This window comes from Pipistrellus kuhlii, unplaced genomic scaffold (assembly GCF_014108245.1).
Source record: "Pipistrellus kuhlii isolate mPipKuh1 unplaced genomic scaffold, mPipKuh1.p scaffold_m20_p_4, whole genome shotgun sequence".
Taxonomy (NCBI): domain Eukaryota; kingdom Metazoa; phylum Chordata; class Mammalia; order Chiroptera; family Vespertilionidae; genus Pipistrellus; species Pipistrellus kuhlii.
The window spans coordinates 60883897-60889896 of record NW_023425540.1 but is presented as its reverse complement, the minus strand read 5'-3'; positions in this window follow the sequence as shown (position 1 = coordinate 60889896).

The following is a 6000-nucleotide window of genomic DNA, read 5'->3' as shown; positions in this document are numbered from 1 at the left end:
TAAAATATTTCCAAGAAGCCCTAGAGAAAACTTCTAATGCAGTGTAATACTGTCACTTTACTTCTGATTAAAGAGATGCTCAGAGAAGAAGAGCTTCCCATGTGAAATTAAAATCTATATAAAAAGCAAATAAAAATGGTTAATTGATTTTAAAGTACAATTCAATAAGGCCATTTAAAATGCATCAATAACATTGGTACCAATATTTTTCACAAAATTGGCATTTATAGCATTTAGAATTTATATTGAATTAAGTTTCTGATATCTTAAACTTTGGATTCATTTCAATCCTTTTTATGTATAAGAGTAATAAAAGCATATTCTTGGGTTTATTTATACTAATAAAGTTTACTTATATCAATAAAATATCCTTAGACTGTAGTTCCTGTACAGTCTATAATTTTTTAAAATAAATATATCTTAACTGATTTCATAAAAAAGGGAGAGAGAGAGAGATAGAAACATCAATGATGAGAAGGGATCATCGATCGGCCACCTCCTGCACACCTCCCATTGGGGATCCAGCTTCCTGGGCATGACAGGACTTGAACCGGGACCCTAGAGTCCACAGGCCATCGCTCTATCCACTGAGCCACATTGGCCAGGGCTAGTCTATAACTTTTAAATGCAATTATAAACTATACAAATGGTGATTTGACAGCATAAAGCTCTCAATAGTTACAGAATTTTGCAAAAAAAAAATAATAATAATAATGTTGCAAACCTTTATACAATCTGTCTACATAATGTTTGCAAAGTAGATACAACAACCTACTTAAATAAATTCACCTCAGTTTTTTTTTCTTTTTTTAATACAAGTCCAAATGTAAGTCTCTTTTAAAACTCACTCTTAAAAAGTTTTGTTTGAATCGTTACATCTACATGAAGAAGCCCTGCCTGATAAATTCTACTTGACACTTGACATTTCTGGTCTACAGATGTGTGTGTAGATCAAAAGCTTCTGCCTGAGATTCCTCAGGTAAAACAGTGTCTTGCCCATGTCCTGATTGAAGAGAAAAATCCAAAGTACACAGACTGGGTCTTAAGTCTGGCCTGTTATCCTGACCTGAGTTGGGTGGTAAGCCGCTCTCTGGGTTCCAAACCCACCTTTTCTGTCCTCTGCCTGAGGAGGTAGGACTGGGCGTCTGCAAAGCGCGCGTCGCTTTGGCTCCAGGGGGCGCTGAGGAGCCCGGAGGACTAGAGGAGGGAGAGGCTGGCTCTTCTCTGTGGGCTTCCGGTTCCCCTCAGTATCTACTCCGCTTCTCCTGGGCGGAGATGCTAACTACTGACTTGTGGCGGTTGGCTTCCGGTTCTCAGGGTTCACCGTTCCCACCCCCGCCCCCACCGCCCAGGCCCAGGCTAGTGTGTGACCCACTGGTACCAGCACGTGGCAGAGCCACCGCCTCAGAGGTCCGGGTGCAGCACCGCGAGGCCGTCATCAGAGTTCCGAGAGCATCCGTCCCAGTCCAGCCGTTCCCCTCCTCAAGGTCTGGATCCCAGCTCTGCCGGGCCCTTTCTCTGAACTACTGAGGCAGCAGCACCGGCTTCTAGATTCTAGATAACCCCTTCCCTTCCCTTCCCTTTGTTGCCCCTACCCTAGGAATGCTAGTTATCTCTTGCAGTTCCCATCTTGGTGTTAGCTCAGTGTCACTCTTTTGCCTTTTTCAGTTCCATACATACCAATGCTATACAGTAAGTTCTGTAAATAAAATTAAAAAATAAAATAAAATAAAAGCTGATCCCGTTTCTGTTTTCCTGACTGGTACCAGCAGACTTCCAGGAAAAAGAATCTCATGGTCAGATTCAGATCATGTCCTGTCCTTGAACTCAGTGCTCACTCCCTAATGCCACCGCGGCCAATCAGGTAATCACCTGAGTTTGATTACAATAAGGTGTCCACGGAATCAAGTGGCTTCTGGGACCCAGTGGCTGTTGTGTTTAACCAAGCTGACTGCAAGCATATGGAATGAATGGCTGTTTCTGAATGTGCTGGATAATTTACAGGAAGAAGATTATCAGCTCAAGTCAGCGATTTTTAACCTTTTCCTTCGGCACACATAAACTAATTACTAACATTCTGCGGCACACCAAAAATATATCTTTTTTCCCCCCATCTGACAAAAAAATAGGTATAATTTTGATTTATTCATACCAGACAGCTATTTTTGTGTTGCCTTTTTTTTTTTTTTTTTTTTTTTTTTTTTTTTTTTTTTTTAACAACCTAAGGGAAAAGAGGTCAGTGCCCCAGACTAAAGAATCAAGTATTGCATGTTTTAAAAATTCTTGTGGCACACCAGTTTACCTGCTGAGACATGCTGGTTGGAAATTTATGACTCAAGTGATAAAGAGCCAAAGACCTTCAAAGGCAGTTCTCAACAAATCTCATAGTTCTTGTAGCTGCTCTGTAGGATGCATCATTACAAAGCAAGTTGAATTCACAGGCTTGCTAAGGTTCCACCATGAGGGTTAGGGCATTGATTGGAAAGGAGACCCTGAGATTTGAAATGTGGATTTCTGGGTGGATCAAACTAAATAGCAAATCATGTCCTGTCGCTGAAACCCGTTTGGCTTAGTGGATAGAGCGTTGGCCTGCGACTGAGGGGTCCCAGGTTCGATTCTGGTCAAGGGCATGTACCTGGGTTTCCGGCACATCCCCAGTGGGGGTTGTGCAGGAGGCGGCTGATCAATGTTTCCCTCTCATAGATGTTTCTAACTCTCTGTCCCTCTCTCTTCCTCTCTGTAAAAAAAAAAAAAAAAAAAAAAAAAAAATCAGTAAAATATTAAAACACACACACACACACACACACAAAAACAAACAAAACAAAACTAGTCTGCTATATTAAAAAAAAAAAATCATGTCCTGTCTAATCCAAACTCCTACATTCTAGTAACTCCAACCTTTGCCCTTTATCCTCCAGCCTTAAAAAAGAACTACTTCCTGCACTATAACTTAGGGCTTTTCTTTTGCATTTTCACTTTTCTAATAGCTGTTAAATAAATCCCTAACATTAAAATATTTTTGGTAAAACCAACAAAAAAGCCTAGATTCTATTTTTCTGACTTGATCTTAATGGATTCACTGTCTTATAAGGTTATTTTGAGGATGAGATAAACTGGCAGATAGCTCAGTACATCCTATGTAAAGGGTACTCAACAGGTAATAATGATTTCCTACCGACCACATCTCTTCTCCACTCTACTATGCTCCAGCTAACCCAGTCACCTGGCCAGGGCCTTAGCAAAGAGTTTCTAATAAATCAATATAATAGTAAAGAATACATATTATACAACTTTGAGTCTTATGTTATTACTCTGCATAGCTTAAGTCAAGTTGTTGCCATACTGACTTTTCAAGGTTACATTTATCCTTGTGTATATAGTTTGGTTTTTTTTTTTCAAAATACAGTTCAGTTTTAAAAACGTCAGAAGCATAAATGATACAAACTTACAAGTTTCAAATAAACTTTATTTGAAAAATTTAAGGATTTACATTTATTTTACATTTTGTAGCTCTGCTAATTTTGAATAATACATTTTTATTTTAATATTTTAGTTCCTTTGGTTTAAGATGGAAACTATTGGCTGAAACAAGAAATTAAGTCTTTTGGGACAACCTGTGTCTTCACTTTGTGCTTACTGAAATGCTTAATAGATACTTCAGGTCTATGGCTATGACCATTAACTAGTTTAAAATTAAAAATATATATTTGAAAAAGATGCATCCCAGTTCTAAAAATATATTTTATTTATTTTTAAATTTAATTATATAGTTACAAATTTATAGAGCAGTTAGAATTACAGTAAAATATACTTTTCTGCATCATTAATATTTAGTTGTCACACCTAATGCCCCATTCACCCCTTGATGTGTATTTCCTACAACAGATTTTTTTTTCTACATAAACACAACACAACCATGAAATCAGAAAGTTAACACTAATGCATTTCTAGTACCTAATACTCAGAATCCATTCAAATTTTTCCAGTTGTCCCAATAATGTCCTGTATAGCAAAATAATCCAGTTCAGAATTACATTACATTTTGTTGCCACATATCTTTCATCTCTTTCATTCTAAAATAGTCTTCCATCTTCCTTTGACTTTCATGACCTTGACACTTTTAAAGGATATTTTGTGGCATGTAACTCAACTTGAGTTTGTTTTATGTTTCCTCCGTGATTAGATTCATGGTATGCAGATTCAACCGGGGTATAACATAAAAGCAATGCTGTATTTGTGTCATTTTGTCCTATTAAGTGGAACAAATATTTTATATATCCCACTGTGACAATGTTTACATTGATCTATTGATTAAAGTACATCTGCCCAGTTTCCCACTGTAAATTACTTTCTCTTTACAATTTATCAGTATTTTGTAATTGTGTATATTATTTTCCTCATCAACATTTCAATTTATTCATTACCTAAGACATATAAGTATAGATTCATGAATTCCATTACAGTCTTTATTACAATACTCAAATTTTTCAAGATTTGATTGAGGGCCCCTTTAAACTGGCTTTTGTGCTCTTTGATATGACCTCAACATTCTTTTAGCAATTCTTTGTCTTTTAGTACAAGATGATATTCCATCTCAAATTGTCCTCAGCCCTGAATTCATCCATTTCTCAGAAAACCCTGTTTCTTTTAGCAGAACATGGATTTAGAAGCCAAGATCTGGAGACTAATGGTGCTCATTGTTATTAGCATGTTGCTGCTCCCCCAGGCTCTATCAGTTGAAAAGGTAGGTCTATATCTATAGACATAGTTCAGTTTCAAAAACTTGTGAAGTTTTTGAAACTGAACTATAGATATAGCTATCTATATATCTATTAATATACTGATATATCTATATATCTATATCTGTATTCCTTTCCATATTTCTAAAATATTTATAACTATAACTACATATCTATCTATATAGAGAAAGAGCAAGATAAGTCTACAAACACATTGACATCTATATGTGTAATCTATCCATGTATTGAGAACTGTGAGATCTGTTCACATTAATACCTCCAATTCTAATCCAAAAACAAAGGGTTCGTTCTAGTATTGTTGTTGGGTTTTTTTTTTTTGTTTTTTTTTTCCCTTTTGAATATCTGCAATTCTCCTCCACAAAGAGAAAACCTGGATTCTATTATCACATATATTTCCTTAATTGATTCATAACCTGTGGTATCCAAGCTCCCATCCATGCCTCTCCCTCCCCCATACGGATGCCCTCCTCACACTCTTCAGTCTCTAATATTTCATGCTGGGCCACCCACCTCTGGTCTAGATCTTCTCTTCTCACCATTTGGGCTTTGACTGCTCTTGCTGGCAGCTTCCCTGCATAGAGGTCCTTCTTACCCTGTTTGGCTCTGACCCTTCATGTCAAAAGCTGCCTTTCTGCACTGTGTCACTCCACTGACTCTTCTTGGGCTCTGACATGCTGTGCCAAGCTGCTCCCACATGTGGACTTCCTCTTTGCCCCACTCAAGCTTTCCCACCTCATTCCAGGCCACAGGCCAGCACTGCTTGTAGAAGCCTACCTTGCCCTGCCTCACCTTTAGGACTGATTCTTTTGAAAGGAAGGAAAGAGGAAGAGTCCAAATAAACCCCTATGTGTTGTAATGAATATCTTTGCTGAATTTTGTTGAGTTAGGGAGAATATCAAGCTGGAAGTGATATACTATGTGTGGTTTCAAATGCTGCTGACTGCTACACAATTATTTGTGGAGGAGCCAGTTATATGTAGTTATAAGCACCCTTAAGACTTTGCTTTGAATATAGTTATTTGCTAAAGTTTGAATGAAATAAAGATAGCCTTTATTGGGGTAAACAGGAAAGTAATCAAGTAGAGCTCCCTTTTAAAGCTCATCTTATTTTGCTTTTTCACTTGTTCCTCAGGATGATTTGCCGTACAGACAAATTGGCCCCAGGGTTTGAATTGTAGAGGATCTCCAGTCTTCAAGACTAAGGCATTTGTTCTTTCACTTGAAGTCACTGAATGTGTTT